Raw genomic sequence first — 20,560 nt, 5'->3', positions numbered from 1 at the left:
GAAGCAGGATTCCTCCAAGGGCACCTAAACCCCAAAATAAATCTAAGCTATTGTTAACTTTTCAGAAGGTGGGAACTATTTCTTTTTTCTTTTTTTTTTCTGCTTGGAGTCAATTTTATCCACAGTGTGACAAAGGGGACAGGAATTCATTGTATTTTGAAGCCTACAGTGCAAGGAAAGTACACTCCAATTGAAGCTATCAAGTTACCTTCTGTAGTCCTGTTATAATCACAGCTTTTCAGTCCTTGTTTCCTACAAGTTGCAACCCTCAGCTTGCTCCTGGCATGACAAAAGTGCAGTTTTAGGCCTGCTGTTTTACTCTTGCCTAGATATTCTGGATGCTCATAGCTCTCTGAGTGTGACATTTCTAAAGCAGTGGTGTTTGTCTATTTGGGTAATATTTCCATCTCCCCACATCTGTGCGTACCTCATGTGTGTGCAGAGCACACATTGAATAAAAGTTTCAAAGCCAGAATGTATGGGATATCCTTCTTTTGGAAGAGCCATCCTTTCTACCAAATTCTAACTCTTATTCTTCCTTGCTGGCTATGAAGGACAAGCTTTGCCTTGATTGGAAGTGCCCTGATAGATTGGTGGAAAAGCCTGGTATTAGCACAGGGACCAAAATCCAATCCCCTCTTGATCTTTATCTTTCTTGGTAATAGCAATGCTGTTTTCTATTAGGAATCATTACTTAATCATGCTTTCTCCTATAGCATTAAGGGTGGGATTTAGAACGTCTATTGATTGTGCTTTACCTTCTGCTATCCATTTCAATAGATTACCTTGAAAAGATGACAAGAAACACTTCTCATATCTTTTCTCCTGTTTTCCAAATAATAAAAAGCAACTTTTCTGGACTTTCGGGCTCCATGTTAATTCAATGTATTTGATCAAATATAAAGGAAATTTTTTATTTCATAAATGAATGTGTTTGGAAAAATTTTACCCAAGAAGAGTAACACAGAAATTCAAAGTACATATATTATTATATGTGTATATATATAATTATATATATTATATACATATGTATATAATATACATATATAATACATAAAAATACATATTAAGTACAGTTATTAATTATTTAATTAAGTACGGCAGGATAACTCGATAAAAGTGCAAAATTTAAAAATATCAGCAAATTTCATTTGGATATACTCAGGTTTCATAGAAACTGCATTGCACACAACCAGTAATTTAATGTAGCTATGAGTTACCTATTTCATGGGCAAAATATCATCAGAAAATTATGTTGCCGAGCTTAAATAATACACACAAATGCAATTCATGGCATTATCAGAAAGCAGAGAATACAATAGCTACAGAATTGCAGTTTGATAGGAAGTTTTCGTTCACAGCATAAACTGGTAAAAAGAGAAGAAACGCTGTTAAAATCTATTATTTGGGCTCATAGTTGGATAGTGCTATCTGGTATGTTATTCATGGGTTTAGTAATACATACAGATGTGAACATTAACTGTACAGTATTAAAAATTTAATACATTGTATTATATTCATTAGTTCTACTGAAACAACATATGTATGCCTGAGTTGGACATCTTATGAACTCTGCGTGTGTTAGAAGAGTAAAGCTTGAATGGTGGATTTTTTTTAGCTGAATCTTGAGAATAATAGTAACGTATCAGATTCTGACCTTTGAAATACTGTGCAGTGCTCTTTGTGATTTGATATCTATATTATCCATTGAACTAATTTCCAAAGGACAGATTGTAAGGACACTCCTGCTGTCCCCCTACTCCTTTGAGAAAAAATGAAAATAGAAAATTATAGGAAGCAGGACTGCAAAGCACCCAAAGACATCATTGAGTTCCTTCTCTTTCAGACTGCAGTCCCGTAGAGATGTGCAAGCTACCACAAACAGTGTCATACAGAGTTCTTAGCAGAGTAAAGGGGTATGCACTAAGTGTCCAGGGACCAGTGACCCATTCCATCCTTATACTTAAACAAACTCAATGCTGATAAGCATATAAAGATACAGAAGATCTGGAAGACAATGGAAAAGATGATAAAAGATAATAGAAAGGTGACAGCAAGAGATGTCAAATCATGCATAGTTCTGCCAGCTGGGACAAAATTATCCTCCTTAATGAAATATTTTATCACACCTATTAAGAAGATATCTCAAGCAAAACACTAATTTCTGGAAGTAAAAGACTGCAAGTATTTGACTAAAAGTATTTGTGAAAATAAAGTACTGCTACAGAAGTCTATAGCCAGTGGATTCAGACTATACAACCATACTCAATACAGCCTTTGTTCAGAATAACAGTCTTTTGCAGGGCATATAGTATTAATAAAAGGCAAATTAACTGCTTTGTAGATTCTGAAGTAACGTCAACTTTTTCACTCTTTGCAAAGTCCATTAATCACAGATTCTGGGCTGAAAAATGAAAGTCACAGAAGCTAGATTTTAATCATGTTATTTCCTACATTTAGCATCTGTATTTATAATCACCACTTAGATTACTTAGTTTTGATAACAAAAATAAGGCAAAAGACACTATAATGTCTGAATAGTAAAAACCTTATGAAAGTCTCTCCCAGCTGGGATATATCAAGATGGTGATCTCAGGATTGGGACCAAATGAAATTTTCATACAAATTTCAAATTGATTAAAAAACCAAATTCAGAACCTAGCATTAACTGCTTTCAATTTTACTTGTATTAATCACAATTTAAAGGTAATAGCTCTACAGCCTTTACTGATAAGAAAATCACACACACATTTTATCTTCAGCCTAATAGAATCAAAATCATGCAGTAAGGGATGACTGTGACATACATTACCTCTGCTATTAACAGTAACACAAGCTGTGCTTCAACAAAGACAACAGGCACTGGTAATTTGAGTCTCAAAACCATACCTGGTGTGTTAAAAACTCTAGATTACATCCTGCAGTTTGGTTTAATTTGTATCATGTTGATTCTTTAGTATGGCACCTTGTATATGAGTACTCATAACCTTTAATATAATTGTCAGCACAACTTTTGTATAAGCTAGAAAACGCTTTATCCTTATTTTATATGTTAGGAAATGGCATACAGATTAAATAACTGATTTGCAAAGAATACTCCAAAGTTCCTTCAGAACAAAGAAATACAAGTAGGTTCATATTGCTATCCAAAACTCTGGGTCATTTTCTTAAAGAATTTTTTCCATTTTTCCTTATTACATGTGAAGTGGGGGAAAGGAAAAAACTGTTATCTCACCTAAAACCTAAAATCAATTATAATTCTTGTTTTAAATGTGCTTTTAAAAAAAAACAAAAAAGCAAAACCATGCTATCAGTCAAAAGATTAACTAATATGGGCACATCTACATCTATTTTGTTTCTGATATTTAAATGTAGTAGGTTTTTCACTTCTTTTTGTATTTTTTGTTTTCTCCTGGATGTTGGGTGGTTGTCGCTAGAGTAGGACTTTCTTACTATGACAATTATCCTTCTTATGGGAGAACATTCAGTTGTAAAAGGTTAATTCCTAACCAGAAGTCAAAATCTACAAAATTGAATTGCATCTGTGCTATTGGTGCTATTAAGGTCAGTGAGATGCCACCCTTTCATGCGATTCAAATATGTGATCATGATTTCTGTCTTTTAAACTTGGTTTATCAAATAAACTAACATACTTTCTCTCAAAAATACTTTTGTCATGAATGATAAGAAGACTCCATCCAAAGAAAAATAGACAAGACTGCACATTTTGGTAACACTGAGCTATTTTCTACTGTAGGCAAAATGTTTTTCAACAGCAAGATGTTTCTCATATCTAGATTTCAATATCTGTTTTCTTGTAAACACCTTAAAACAATCAAGCAACAAAGTAAAATATTTTATATTAGTTTTAACTATTATTCCTTCTCCAGGTCAGCTAAACATACTTGGATGTACTTACAATTTACACTGGTATTCACAACTGTTTTGAGGTCTACTGATGAGCTCCTTCTACAGCCATGTGTGAAGTCATTTCAAGGAGCTTAGCTGCAATATTGAAAGTGAATTGTATTAGTGTGACAGCCTACATGCTTCCAGCTTTCAAATTGTTATTTTTGCATGATACTCACCACATCAACTACCAGCTTTTTCAGAGGTAGCACTACATCTTGCACGGGCTCCTCTGCATCCTTTAGGATATTAAAATTACTGTATTTTCTGAAGACAGTCAAATATTTGTAGTTTACTAAAAGGAACATTTTACTCTTGCAGAAAACATTCAATAATTTTAAGACAGTGATAGATGACAAGAAGAATTGGGTTTGACCACAACTTGCAAGTGTTTGAAATGTGTGGTCAAGTCCTTCTATTCCCATTACATACTTCCAAGACATCAAAATATTGACAGGGATGATAGAAAGCAGCATAATAGAATATACTACAGACAGGTTACTATGTTCTTGCTAGAGGTAAAAATTAATTCCTCCTTTTGACAGCAAGTATATAATCATTTGCTGGAATTCTCATTCCTCTGGAAATTTTATAATAGATTTAGCTTGTTAGCTAATAATATCTGTAGCTGCAGAAGGTTTATTCAGGATCTTACTCCTCTTGTTCTGCTTATCTGGAAGCTTAAGATAAGGAAAAGAGAGAAGTCTTACAAAGCTTGCAGTCCAAGAAAAAGAAAATGCTTAGGGTCTGGTTGTTTTGTTTTGTTTCTATGTACAAAGACTCAGCTGTAGGACTAATATATGAATAAAATAAAAGTTTGCTGAAAGAAGGAAGCATTAATTTGGAACTACGAAGACTGGGCATTTTAATTAGTAAAGAACCATACTGAAGTCACTACTTTTCAAAGTGGAACTTCAGATTACCTCATTGGAAGAATGCTTAGAATACTAAGCACAACATGACCTGGCAGTGTACTCATGCATCCCAGAAAGCGAACCATATCCTCAGTTGCATCAAAACGAGCATGACCAACAGGGTGAGGGAGGGGATTTTCCCCCTTTACTCTGCTTTCATGAGACCCCACTTGGAACACTGTAGCCAGCTCTGGGGCTCCAGCATAAAAAAGGAGGTGGAGCTGTTGTAGAGGGTCTAGGGAAGCCCATAACCATGTTTAGAGGGCTGGAGCCCCTCTGCTATGAAAACAGACTAAGAGTTGGGCTTGTTCAGCTTGGAGAACAAAAGGCTCAGAGGAGACCTTACAGCAGCTTCCAGAACCTAAACAGGGCCTACAAGAAATCTGGAGAGAAACTTTTTACAAGTGCCTGTAGTGACAGGACAAGGGGGAATTGTTTTAAGCTGACAGAGGGCAGATTTAGATGACATATTAGTAAGAAGTTGTTCACTGAGAGGGTGGCGAGGCCCTGGCACAGGTTGCCCAGAGAAGCTGTGGCTGCTCCATCCCTGGCAGTGTTCAAGGCCATATTGGTCAGGGCTTTGAGCAACCTGGTTTAGTGTGAGGTATCCCTGCCTGTGTCAGGGGGATTGGAACTAGATGATCGTCAAGGTCCCTTCCAGTCCAAACCATTCTATGATTCTATGATTTTTTATGTAGTTTATACATCTTCAAATGCTACTCACCATAAATGAAATTTCAGAATTATTTAATTCTTTCAACTGGTCTTCCCTGCCAGGAGGGAATCCCTCCTCCATCGCAGACTGATATTCATATGGTGAATTTTATTTCATTGCTCCACCTGTGACATGTGATATAAGACTAATATCAGTATTGAGATGAGCACTTTTTTCTGCAGGTTCCTTTAGAGTGTCACAATGACACCGTGTAACACTCCAGTGGCATATACACGCACTGCTCATATCAAGGCTTCCAGCTGCCTATATTTTACCTTGTCCTTAAAAAAATCTTGTCCATTTCTGTTGCATTTGTGTAGTTTCTTCCAGCGGAGAATGTCTCATTCTTTTCAGATTCAATTTCTGTCACAGAAGCTCAGTTATTCAGCTATCTTCATTCTTATTTCAAAACCACAGCTGTGGTGCCCCTACACCTACATGCCTTTAATAATGTCAGTAAGTGCTGAGGCACCATTCAGGACTACAGCTATTCCCATGCCACTGTTAAAGTTCCATGAAAGTCAAGCATGTATGTATGCACAAAATGCTGGTCACCTTCACCTACATCTTCTTCAGATCAGTTTTAACAGCTGCTCTTTCTCTACATTAGGAGAGGCCATGATCCTATTTAAAATTCATTCTGTAGAATTTTATAGACCTTTTCCAACCTTAGGCATAATGGAAAACTTTTCTGTAAGGTGTCCACCTGCACACTAGTTACAAGTTGTGCTTGAAATAGAGTCATTTAAACCCAGTTCAAATGTAGTACATCAATACTGAGGAATGATTTATCTTTACTCACATCTCGTTCACAAACTTGTCCTCTAGTAATGTGTTTCTACTTCTCTCTCCGTGTCATTTCTCAAAATTTGTCTGTGATTGTTCATTACTGATTAATTTTGAAATATTTTATCAATTCAGTCTTCCTAAATAATTTAAACTTAAGTGCCCTTGAAACTTTTTTACATCCTCTTTTTCCTACAAGATATAAAATTAGATCTACTCAATCTCATGTAGGCCACCAACAGCTCTTTCTTTTTCTGCCATCTCTTAATTACTTTTGCCTTAAGTCTTTCACTTATGTGAGATAATATTAAGTAAAGCTTTTCCACCATTGTTAATTATGAGTGTGACTGTGAATAATTTTTCTTCAGGTTTGTAGAATTTATTTCACATTTACACTGGAAAGGATATAATTTCTTTTGAAAATATAGTTAGGCCTTAATTCGCAATAAATAAGGTAGATGAATAAGAGATGTGGAGCTTTCTCCTCATAATAGTCATATATGTGGAAAGATCACAAATCAGTTTGTCTGAGATCAGCAGATTTATTCCATATTCAGCCCACTTTAATGAGAGCAGAACTAGATACAATACATAAACCAGGCACTTTCCAATACAAGGTACTCAATAGAGCTCAATTCACCTAGCCAGTGACTGGATATTTTTGGCACCCCAGGTACATTTGAAGACCACATCAATCTGGTTATATTTTTGGCTTCATTTGTGCATAGTAAGCAAGTACACTACCAAAAAGAAACCTTGATAATTAATAAGGTCTGTAACAACATCTTGTTACCAGTTGGTAGGCACAACATCACACAGACGTAATTCTACCACATTCTGCTCTCAGAACACATAACTAAGCCTGAATCCTGTTATGACACTCAGGAAAAAAAACAGACACTTAAACTTTTACCTGTTCTAAATGAATTTTAGTCACTTGTCTGATAACAAATTATATTTTTCCAATGACAGAATACTATGAATACATAATTTAAACTAATGAGATTAGGACTACTTAAATTCCCATAGCCATCATTTCAGGAAATATTTGCACTTGCCTGAAGGTGTTCTTTAAGAAATAAGGGCTTCACAAAAGAGAGAGGGTAATAGAGGTGTCTTCTCCAAAACTCTTCTAGCATCTACAGGTGACTTAATGGAAAAATTTGAGTATAGGATAAAAGAGGGGAAAAGATGCAAAGTAATGGTTATCTAAATATCACTAAATCTGTGCTACTCCATTGGTTCCCATTCAAAGGCCAAGGTCTTCTAAATTCTGGCCTAAAACCAAACTAACTTCAAAAACAAAACAGGTGGCAAAATAAAGATTATAAAAGTTACTGATTTTCTTTAGAATACAAGGAAGTATGAATAAAAGTGTTTACTGGTGCCTTTAAATAAAAGTCCTCAAAAGAGCCTATCACTGATGAAGCAATGAGAAGAAAGCTAAGGAACATCTGAAAAGAACAAGTATTTAATTGTATTATAGAGTCTGAAGGCGAACAGAGAGCCTGGTTAAAAATTGCAGTTTTGAAGAGCAACTTTTGAAGAACGCAGTGAATACCCATGGATGGAAAAAGTAAAAAAGTCTATGTGAAACCATAGAAATTGGTTCTTTCTGTTTTAAGGAAAAAGGGACAAAGACTATGAAGCATTTTTTCCTTGAGCAAGACAATTCTGAAAGGCAAAAAGGGGAAAGACTTTTTTTTATGTGAGAAACTGGTTTATTACCCTGAAGGACTTAAAATTTCTACAGTTCCCTAGTGGACCAATTTCTCAGCAGAGATAAATAAAAATGAGCGTTATCTCCTGATGTCAAATAAAACTTCTTACAATATTTTAATTGTCTGTAATCTTAGGGGGTTTACTTTTAATTTTTGCTTTTTTTTTCTAGTTCTTTTGTGCGTTTGGAAATGAGAAGTAGCCTTTGGGAGAAATCAGTCTGGGGAAATGGTTAAATAGCAAATTAGTTTGGAAGACTGCTAGTGACTTTTCTGACACATAGAAGAGATTGAGATAACTTGTGATGACACCTGTAGAAAAGGAGTCCATTTGCAATAGGACAAGGGGGTTATTGGTTTAAAATGGGCTTACATTTGAGAAGAAAATAACGATGGCACTCTCTGACCTCTGTTACTAGAATATTTGTGTTAGCTACCATTATTGATGCACTCACCCTCGCAGAAGCTGTCTGGCTAGGAACTACTACAAACTACATCTTTCACAAAGGAAACTGAGACATAGCAGGATTGTAAGCAATTTGCCCATGGTGACACAGGATTTATGCCATGGAACAGGGAACTGAACCCTTGTTTGTCAATCCAATCAACATTTTAAAAGCACAAGGCTGCTTACTTCTCTAGGCCTCTAGCCAAAACTCAAATTGAACTCCATTGGGGACTTTTTGTAACCTCGTCAGATGAACGTTTCCTTCCAGGTATTCTTTCTTTATAGGCAGTGGGAGGTGGGAAAAGGGTAACAAATAAAAAGAAAAAAAGAAAGACATAATGTAAAAAGTATGACTTAAAGAAGCTGTATCAACAAGCTTCCCTAGATTACTAACAATACACTTAGGGAGTTTCTTTTCTAAAGATCTTCGGGTCAGTTTTATATAACAGATTATATATTTTAAAAGAAATAAAAACTACTGGAAGACTATACAAAACCCAGAATATTCTGGGCTCAGCTTTGGTGTACTCCCCCTCAGTTAAGAACTGTTACATTTAAAACATTACATGTCTTTGCAGAAAAGAACAAAAACCTACTTTTGCTGCTGACATGTTTCCTCCAAAATGACATTTTTAGGAACTATTACTTGAACAATAAGAATGCACTCTCTGGTTGGGAGCACTGGCAAGTGGGTGACAGGCAGGAGGGGGAAAATCTTATTCTCATCTAAGGTGAGCTGACACTAACATGATTTAGGCTATGCAGTTGGCTAGTATAAGCTATGCAGCTTCTACTCACAATCAGAACTTTTTTCTCTTTGCTAGTTATAGTATATTCCTAACATTATTTATGACACTAGCTCTAACCACATTCCCAGGAGACAGTAGTTCCAGGAATAGTGTTACTGCTGAAAATATTTGGTTCAAATGTAGTACTTCTGGCAAGTCTGTGACAGCATGGTGCGTGTATGCTTGTGTGTATATATGTCACTGCCTCCACTTATACAAGAGGAGGTGATTTCCAGTATATTTACCTGTTAGGAAGGCTAGTAGCTTTTATTCCAAAAGCACATAAAACTAGAATAAAATCACTCTAGACGTGCAAGGCTGGAGTTCACATAAAATATGTGAACTAATTCTATAAACCTAAGTCGTACTTTCTATATGAAAAATAACCATTACCAATCTCACACTGAGTGTTTAAAATTTTAGAAGCCAAAACAATTGAAAAATTGAAGCCTTTATCATAAAAGCCAGCATGATATGCATTCCTCTCAAGTGTCACAGAGTCCGAAATTCCCAAAGCCAATTCATTCTGAATAATAAAACAAAAAACTTGTGAAAATATATACATGTCATATTCTTTTCTGAAGCGGTTTCACACTCTGAAGCTGCATCTTAATAAGTCTTTCTTTTAGTTTAAAAAACTACTTATGTATTTTTGTTTTAGCTATACTTTATATTGAAAAAAAATCTGAGAATTAGACTATACAGCCCTATCTGTTTAAAAAAAAAAAAAATATTAATGATGCTATACTCTTGCTTCTTTTTGGAGAAAATCAATCAATCAATCAATAAATCCTTTATAAAAGTGATTTTTAGCTTGCATATCAAATTCCTCAGATGTTTCGGTTTGTTGTTTGAGGGCTTTTTTTTTAAGATTAATTCATTGAATGTGAATGCGTCAAACAATTTTAAAAATAGTTTCTGCACCATTTAACTCAGTCTTATCCAATTCCTAGGTAAGTAAAGAAAATGTCCTAATTAGGTTCAAATTGCAGTCATTTTTGCTGTATCAGTCAAACTGAGAAAGAATCCCTGATCATGGTGATGTTCCTTTTGCAATTTTTATGAAAAGAAAAGCTGCTCCTGAAAATGCAGGGCATATAAAGCTCATTTCATCCCCTAATTGAAAAAGTAAACTGATATCAGAGGAGCTAGGAAGAATTCATACTTAGAATTTCACAAGCAAATTCTATGTTTTAAATGACAGAAAAGTTAATTTTATAAATGGCCAAGTGAAATGTGCACTGATTTCCTATTATCTTGAAATATCCAATATACATAGCTAAAGGATTTCTAAGAATATTTTCCTAGCTATCTATACATTCACAAAGTATTTTAGTTAATATCATAGGTTTTGCTAAGAAACTCTTTTCCTCTCCTGCAATACACATACATATGTATAGAAACGCAGGTTTATAAATAGCCCTTTTGTCAATTGCAATGCTGGTGCTAAAGTTATTTCCTTGAAAGCTGTTTCTTTCATTCCCTTTCAAGAAAATACAAATATACATGTATATATACCACATTATCCTTGAAATAAAGGGAACTGATTGTACATAAAGGCAGTCCTGAAAAAATTTAGCTCCAACAGTGTTTACACAGGTGACAGGATAAAACGAGCAGGTGCTTTTTGTTTGCAAAAGAAAGAATTCATTAATGGCCTACTTGAGAAAGTGAGTAATATTCTTGCACTTGTATGAGTCCTGTTAACAACAACTACAAAACAGTAGACTAGACATAGAAGCCCCCATACTTCAATGGGAAATGACTGGTGATTCATCTTAGAAAGAGCAGGAACAAAATTAGAGTAGAGTGAGAACAATCATACAGAATAGTCCATGTCCGTTTCATCCTAATGCAAAGCAATATTCAAATATGATATAGCTGAAGCTCATTTGTTCACATCACCTTACCCATGTCATCATCATTCTCGATCTTAATAACCACCAGAATGTGCTATTTAAATTATAGCAATAAAATAATACTTGAAGAATTCCTCCTGAGTAGTCTCTCCTTCTGAAGCAACCACTGAATCTCAGACAAATGTGCACAAGTGTGGTAAATGCTTGGTGCCTGTTTGTATTCATTCTGATACTTTCCCTGCTCACTCCCCACCACAAAATATCCTACAATCCTGCTTTTTTGTGATAGTTAGATTTACAGCTTTTCCTGTAAAATATATTTTTCCAAAACACATTTTTTTTACAAGACAACTTCTATTGCTTAAATTTGCATAATATTGTTTACCAGTGATTTGTGGGAATTAATGTAAGATTTTATGTCTTTAGAGACCATGTTCACAAAACCAGTTTGCAGTTTTCTTTTGGTTAACTGAGTAACTATTCAAGAAATTTCCTTAAACCGATTAATTTGAAAATCCTTTTGTGATTAGATCAGAAAAACATGGGATACTAAAGAAGATCATGAATTGAGGTGTATATTGCCGTGGAGAATTAGACATTCCATGAAGCCATCACAAGCGATTTCATTTTGCAAGAGACCTCAAAATGAAAGAGAGGGGAGGAGGAAGGGGAGTGGGAAAGAGAGAGAAGAAGTGAGAATGAGAGGAGAAAGCAGGGGAAGGGGAACAGGAAGGGGAAATTTACAATTTAATCTTTCAGGTTCAACTGCAGCAAAATAATTCAGCTAAATATTCTCATCAGGTATTCAAATACGCCAGAAACACATCTGATGTGCTAATGTAATTCTTTGAATAGTTTGCTCTATGTCTATTTCCTCGCATACCATAGCATAGTGTTTAGAACCTATGGAAACTGAAAAAAAGGTCAGATACCATATTCTGTCATCCAGTGGGAAGAATCTATCAATTAAGTAAGTAAAACCTGTTCACATCTATTAATTTGCTTTAGATTTTGAGGTAGACATGGGAATCTGAACTGTTGAGAGGAACAATAAGAAAATATATATATAGTCAAACATTTTGGCTAAATGCTTTTTTTGAATTTAGCTAGGCACAGAGACAAATTTCTTCTCATAAAATTTTGTGTCTTAAATTATTCAGATACAGCTGAGTGTAAGGGGGCCTACAAGGATGCTGGGGAGGGACACTTCATTAGGGACTGTAGAGATATGACAAGAGGTAATGGGTTTAAACTTAAACAGAGGAAGTCTAGGTTAGATATAAGCAAGAAGTTCATTACTGTGAGGGTGATGAGGCACCGGAAAGGGTTGCCCAAGGAAGTTGTGAATGCTTAATCCCTGACAGTGTTCAAGGCCAGGTTGGATGGAGTCTTGGGTGACATAGTCTAGTGTGAGTCATCTCTGCCCATGGCAGGGATGTTGGAACTAGGTGATCTTAAGGTCCTTTCCAACCCTAACTATTCTATGATTCTATGATCACAGTGGTGGGCTTTATTAGGACATTTTCAAAGTGTTTACAACGAAACACAAATGACAGCAGTATGCAGGCCAGGCTGGACAGAGCCTTAGGCAACATGGTTTAGTGTGAGGCATCCTTGCCCATGGCAGGAGGGTTGGAAGTAGATGATCTTAAGGTCCTTTCCAACCCTAACTATTCTATGATTGTATGCCTACTTAAAACCCCCTAACACCTCCAGGCCTGGCATGTTCATATCTTTTACACTTAGGATGACTGGCTACTAGACATCATATATATAATCATATATAATGATTCTAGCATCACATATGCAAATGAATAAAAGTATCATAAAACACAGAATTAAAAGTCAGATTTTTAAACAAGGGAAGAAGGCATAACTTTAGATTTTTTTATTGAGTGCCTTTTAAATTCTGAGACAGAATATCCTCTGTGGTTACTACTTTCATACAAATACATATAAAATATATACTTGAGGAAAAAATAAAAGGAGAGACAGTACTGTTCAAAGAAGATAAACTGTGGCAAAATGGATATTATTTGTTCTCCATCTCCATTATAACTTTTGCTTTATGCTTATAATTGTGAATTAGAACTTTTGAGTGAAATCCAATCAGTATATAAAAGGCTTTCAAATGGCATTCAAGCTTTTAATGAACTGATCAGGATGAGTTTAACAAATCCTTCATGTGCACAGAGTCTCTGATTACAGTGAAACCATTCCACCACATCCCTGGAGTATGACAGAGTCTTTGAGCAACAAAAATTAAACTGTTTGAATACACTGCTGATATAATGAACTGCTTCAACTACAACTACATTTGAGCAGTTTCTTGGAGTCAGGTAGATTATTTAGCTGATATTTATCTAAAAATTATTATAATTTACCAACCTTTCAAATAGACATCAAATGGGTAGGGAGCTGCATAGCTTTAATTCATACCTTCATGCTCCTTGTTTCAGACCAGATCCAGCACAAATCCTTCAACCTTCCTGTAAGTGACTGTAAGAAGAGTTTCTCTATATTTTGCCAAAAAATTCACAGCTGACATATTTTACTGAAGTAAAATACATCTGCAAGAAAATGAATCATTGACTTCTATGTATTAAGAACAAAAAAAATAGAAGTGGAAATTTTTGGGTTTGCTGTAATGGTTTAGTTATAAAGTAAATCATAGTTTATTAGTTCTTTCTGTGTGACACTTCAAAATTTTGTATATTCAGGCATATGAGAATGAACAGAAAATAGCAAATTTTTTTGAAGATAAAAAAAAAAAAATTCATTTACAGTGATTTTTAAGAGGTTCATTTTGCTTCAGACCCTGGATAGGTCCTGGACATATCAAGCAAAGAAATTTGGATTGGCCCTTCTTAATGCACATTTCGTGAGGATTATTCAGTTTTGCATAGAATCATTTAGGTTGGATAATACCTTTAAGACCATTGAGTCCATCCATAAGACTAACCCTGCCACGTCCACCACTAAACACCTATAATAATGAAAATGGCCCAGTTTTGGTCTTCTTTTCAAGGCAATCAGGACATGTATCTAGTGCAAATTATGTTTCATACATTCTGGTATGAAATATGTAGAGTATTAATAAATGTTCTGAAAACTTTACAGCCATTCATGTTTATGTCTGAAAAGTGATCTTGATGTTAGTAGGCAAAGCATCAAGGTAGATGCGGTGCTTCAGTCCTCGATGTAGCTACAGGTTAAATTGTGTGTGCCAAGAGGACACAGAAGCAAATTTTAAATTCAGGCAGCAGAACCAGGAAAGGTTAGGAAGCACTCTATCTTCAGAAAGATCCCTGTGAGATTGGATAAGTCTCAGAAAACTGGAACCTCAGCCTTGCTAGCTGCAAAATAGTTGTTGCAGTGAGGTAATTTATGATATTATTCTTTGTGTAAGACAGCGACTCCCTGCTTCTGACAATTTGCCTCTGATTTGAGAAGAAAAATAGTCAAGCACACTGACAGCCCCCATTTCATGTCATTTTCTAGGTCATATAAAAAAAAGAAAAAAAGGAGGCTAACAAGAACCTTCCTAACAAGAATCACTATTTTTTTCTAAGAACCAGAAGTGTCCTTGTTTATTTATCAGACTTTAACGCAAAGAAGTAAATCATGTTATGACCTCTACATGCATATGTTAAATTCACACAACCCAGAGTCTCAGCTTTCATTTTTCAGACAAATGTGGAAGAAATCATGTATTTTCAGAAATGAAGAAATGAACTTTCAGAATACATATCTTGCAAATAAGTCTTTGTAAGCATAAGAAACTCTTCTTTGATTATTTCCCAGTGTTTCACTATTACTGTGTTGGTTTTAAGTACTGCAACTAAACAACTATAAAAACTAGTGAATCATAAAATAAATAAAATCACAAAATATCCTGAGTTGGAAGGTACCCACAAGGATCATTGAGTTCAGCCTCTGACTCCACAGAGGTCAATGTAAAAATTAAACTATATATCTAAGAGCATTGTCCAAATGCTTCTTAGACACCAACATGGCTTGGTGCCATGAAGCACTTCCCTGATGAGCTTGTTCCCATGTTTGAACACCCTCTTCCTGAAAAGCTGCATGCACTACTTGAGATGGGGCTGCAGCAATGTTGAGTATACTGGGACAATCAGTTTTTTTTGACCCATCAGCTACACTGGGCTTAATACACGCTAAGTTGGCCTTTTTGGCCATGAGGCACATTGCTACCTTACGCATAGCTTATAAACAACCAAAGCTCCCAGATCCTTTTTGCAGGGCTGGAATCTGGCCTCTCATCCCAGTATCTATGTACATCCTGGATTACACCATCCCAGATGCAGAATCAGCATTTGTCCTTGTTAAATTTCTTACAGTGGGTGGTTCCTAGCACAGCAATCTACCACAATTTTTCTGTAAGGCCTCTTTACCCTCAAGGGAATGAGTGGGTCTCCATATTTTAGTACTGCCAGCAGGCTTACTTAATGTCCACTCAGCTGCTTCATCCAGGTCATTGATAAAAATGTTTAAAAGAACTGGCCCTAAAATGGAGCCCTGGGAACCCTGGAAACTGGCCACTATTCAGAAGTTACTGCATTTACTACAACTCTTTGCTCATGATCTTTCAACCAATTGTTCACCCATCGTCTTTGTGTACATGTTTAATTGTATGCTGAATACTTTGTCCAGAAGGATATTGTCAGAAACAATATCAAAAGCTGAATACTTTTTTACTCTTAGTTTTTTTTTCCCCATTTTGAAAGGTTGTCATGTGTATATGTATATATTAATGCATATATACCCTAATATATTCAATGAAGAGAAAGGAATTCCTGCATCAATTCTCGCATGTTTATATCTCTTCCATATGTCAACCCATAGTTTTAGAGCTAACACCAGTGTTCAAGATAGCCTACACAAACACATAAGTGAGGTTCTTATTCCTCCATATTTCCTAGCCTGTACATTTGATGTGGATCACCAAATCTATTTTACAAATCATTTCTGTGAAATATACTGTTATCTCTCTGCAATCCTATGTAGATCAAACAAAATATTACTTAAATTTTTGTTCATAACGCTTAATTTTTGTAGCACAAATACCTGCATAAAGTGATTTGGAACACTTATTTCTTTGTTTTTGAAGTAATATTTGTCTATCAATTATTTTCTTTTATGTGTACATGGACAACTTTTTAATGTAACTAGACGTATAAACAAAGTTAATTTTTAGGATTTAGCTCTGTTCAGACATAATAATTACATATCTGATTACATTATTATTATTAGACACTCTTTAAAATATGTTTTTCAATGAAACTGATCCTCTCATTATAGATTGTCATGATCTTAAAATAAGCTTTTAAAACTAAAATTTAAAAAAGTTTAAACTATTTTCTTGTATTTGAAGTCTTCTCCTCTACTGTGACATAATAATCATGGGTCCTATAAAAGGGAAATATGAAAGCAGGATTGCAGCTGAAACTATCCTGTAATGTAACATAATAGGTTACACAATTCAACTTTAGGCTAAAAAATATAAAAATGAAACCCCAAACATTTTTGGGTTTTGGCTGAGAATTCATATGCTGTTTGATTTTCCAGCACACTCAAGGTAATTGAAGCATCTTATAATCAAAATATCTTAAACTTTGGATGAATCTAGTAATTTCTTAGAAATATCCCCCATTAGACATTTTTTAGAACATTGTACCATGACATTGTTTCTTTTTTCTAAATTTCAGAACATAAGTATCCATTTTTGTTATATGACAGAAAACTCATTTTGTGGGATATTGCTGCTTATTACAAGAAGAAATGTCTTGGGTCATAAGAAGACATGGTTTCTAAATTCTAAGGCATCAGATGATGCAGACACTTACACCATTTTAAAAATAGATTTGATCAAAACATGGAACCATGCACCAGCACATAGTTACTCGGATTATCAGAATTGTGATAATATTTGGGGTTGCAGTGCACAACAAATAGAACCCTTATGTTTCAGGAATGTTTGCCTTAATAGCACAACTTAGTCAGAATTCAAATCAAATTCCACTGAAATTTCTTTCTTGGAAATCTGGAAACATTCTTCTATGGATGCTTGGAAATCAGGAAACAACAGACATTCCCATACTTTCCGATTTTTTTTTTTTTTTTTTATTTTTTTAACTTAAAGGAGTAAGATAAACTCCAAGTTTTGTGTTTTGGTTTTTTTTGTTTTAAGTCTATGTTACTTCTGGTTTTCTATATGTGGAATATCATGGTAGATTAAACTATGGTTCAGATTTTAATGCATGTGGGTTCAATTTAATTATAGTGACTTAATATATTGTGTATGAAGGAATACAATACAATGGAGCAAGAATGCAACAAAACTTTCAAGGAAACAGCTTGGGCTTGTACTTCTCTCGGGCAGTACTAAGATTAAATATAAGAAATAGGCAAAAGGTACATGTTGGGTACATTTCCTGTAATTCATAACCCATCATTTGTAACTATTGGTCTCTTACTGTTCCATGTCACTTGACGTTAACTATGGCGTATCGCTACTCTGACATGTCATTTTGTAGTCTTACATGAGAATGCAATGAAATAATTAAATGTTAAAGAGAAGTCCATTAGCAACCTACAGCCGCTTCAAACATAGATAGCAGCAGTGACTGACTGGAGTTGATGTTTTTCACTTTTAATAAAAACACAGAAACCTAACAAATGCTCAGAATCTTTGTTATGGACCGATACCTATGTGCAGGTATTGGTAAAAAATACTATTTCTGAAGGAAAAAATGTTAACGAATATTTGGTTTGTCTCAATTTGCATCTAATAAGGATTTCTAGTAGTTTCAATGCTTTATGAACTTGAAGCAGTATGTTTTAAATCTTTTGTCAGCTTTTTGATGATTTCACATCTGGAACACTTGAAAAAAAAAACCCAACAGTTCATTTCAGTCAGATGTTTGAGATTCGGTTCAAAAATTATTTTGCCAAAGGTCCTTGTATTCAATTATATCTACCCTATTATTCCTTCTGACCTGGAAATCTAAGAAGCTTTTCACAAAAGAAATTAGTTCAGACAATTAGAGAAATTGTGTAACTATTTCTTTACTGAATAGATTTAATGTAAGATCACTGTGTTATTCATCCTTTCAGGGAAGATTGTTTTGGAATACGCAAGTGTTACTTACGTTGATACAAACTGATAGTCCTGAATAAAAGCACACACCATGGCTATAATTAATTAGTGTTCAAATTTATTTCAGTTTTTGACGTCTTGAACCTGACCAGACCCAACTAGTCACAGTATTTTGCCAGGAGTAAACTGTGCTCATTTACCACATCATGAAAACAATGCCATTCAGTTAGGGCATAAAGAATTTTATACCTGTTGTTGAATTAAAAGTTGGCTTCTAGTACCATTTTTACCCCGAAACTTTGAATTCAGAAAAGTGTGTTTTTCCAGATAAAATAATATATTTATCTTCACCTTTCATCTAGAACAAAACAGATTTCTTGTATTAGTGGTAATTTAAAGTGACTAATATTTTTTGCCCTTGTCATTACATTATTCTTTGGGTCACTTCTTGATCAAAAATACATAAGATTTTCATAATGAAATTATACAAAACCTTGCCTGGAAAAGGGAAGTTACCTCCCAGATTGCTAGGTTTTTATATTTATATTTTTCTTGGAGTAAAACACAAATCTGTTATGACTTTTCTCACCTGCTTTCAGATCTACCACAACTTCTTTGAGTTTTGTCCTGCATGTTTGTTTCTTCCTGCTTGAAAAGTCTGTTGCTTAAATATCATGATGATTATAGGATATCTTCATGAAGCCTACCATCTGCAGCACATCTGGGTAATGCACATGTATATTGTATAAATAGACTACGATTTGAAATATTATAATCTGTAAATGCTAGTCTTCATCATTTTGGAGTATAACATCTTTAAAAAATTCCCTGTGCACATTACTTTGATTGCAGCAACACTTGTAAAAACACTTAAATAACAGGAGTAATTCATATGCTCTATTTAAGTAATTTCAAGAATTTTAATGTAAGCAAAAACATATTATGCAATACCGTACCTATGGCAAACTTATTTCACATCTTTGGACAGCTCATTACATAAATTTCTAGCCAAGTTCTAGAAGCTTACTCTGCTATAGCTGGATCTTCAGTTTCCTTCCAAGATGCATGGTTTTCAAGCAGGGATAAACCCCTTTACACATTGTCTTTTGCATAGTAACCTTAACAGACAGAGTTGCCAAGCAGCAAAACTCTTTTTTTTTTGGCTGCTGTGTAAGCAGCAAATTTCACAATCAGAAAACAGTCCTGGTGTTGAGAAGATAACAGAGGCTATCCATATTAATCTTAGGATCCTTTTCCTTCCTTTCCAGTGATTAAAGGGTGGCAAGGGAGGCAGGGGTGAGAAAAGTAATGAAAAGGCAGAAGGAAAGCAAGGAAGTCTTTTTAGAGCTAAGAGGTTTCTAGATATAGGAAGCATCAGTAGAACAAAACTTGGTCTGAAGTGAAAACATGGTACATAATGTACAGTAACTACTGCAAACAGTTATGCAATAATGTCAATAGATGAGAGGAAACCTGCCCCTTTCATTTCACCTGCTAGCAAAATAAAGGTCTCCAAAATCCCATTTTCTCAAAGACCCAGATAATACAGCCTACAAGTTTTTTTTTTTGGTTTTTGTTTGTTTTTGTTTTTAAAAGTGAGAGATGGAAAACTCACTCCTTTTTTGAAACTATCTCTTTTTACAATTATTATGTGAACTATTCTTTGTAATTTCCTGTAGACTTCAGTTTTTATGTCAATAGGACGTATTAGGTAAAAAGTGTAATTTCCAAAAAGAAGAAAATCCCAGCACTGAAATTTCAATATTCAATCCACATTTTATTTTATGGAACTCTATTTCTTACCTTATTTTTATTTCAGTAATACTGGCCAGTCCTTCTACAGAATATTTCTGTTTGTTCTCCCTTTGTTGGCTTTCTCTTAAAACAAAAAAAAGTGCAGATGCTGCTGTTTCCATCCTCAGGTATTACACAGACTGGCACATCCACTAATTCTTGATTACACAAGTGATAAACCCTCTCTGAGGTACTGAGGCAGCTTGAAGATTTCCTTACTGTTCTTCCAATTTCATGCCTCCTTTGCTGCATGCTTGTGAAGCATGACTTCTTTCAAGGCCAGAATCTGCAAATTAGAATTTTAGATCACAGCATTTAATGGTCAAAATTTGTCTATAAAATATATTTTATTTAAATAATTAGCATAATTATTTTGTTTGGTTAGTTAGGGGGGAAGTTCTTCCTTTGTATTGTAGTTTGACTTTGTTTTGAAAGAAACCTGTTAGTGTGCTTGCTTTTTCCAGATAAAACCAGATAAAAATTGAACTATTTTAAACTGAATTCTTCTA

The sequence above is a fragment of the Pezoporus occidentalis genome, unplaced genomic scaffold (assembly GCF_034315485.1).
Source record: "Pezoporus occidentalis ecotype Australia unplaced genomic scaffold, CSIRO_AGI_Poc_V1 ctg84, whole genome shotgun sequence".
Classification (NCBI taxonomy): Eukaryota; Metazoa; Chordata; class Aves; order Psittaciformes; family Psittacidae; genus Pezoporus; species Pezoporus occidentalis.
This window is presented reverse-complemented; position numbering follows the sequence as displayed.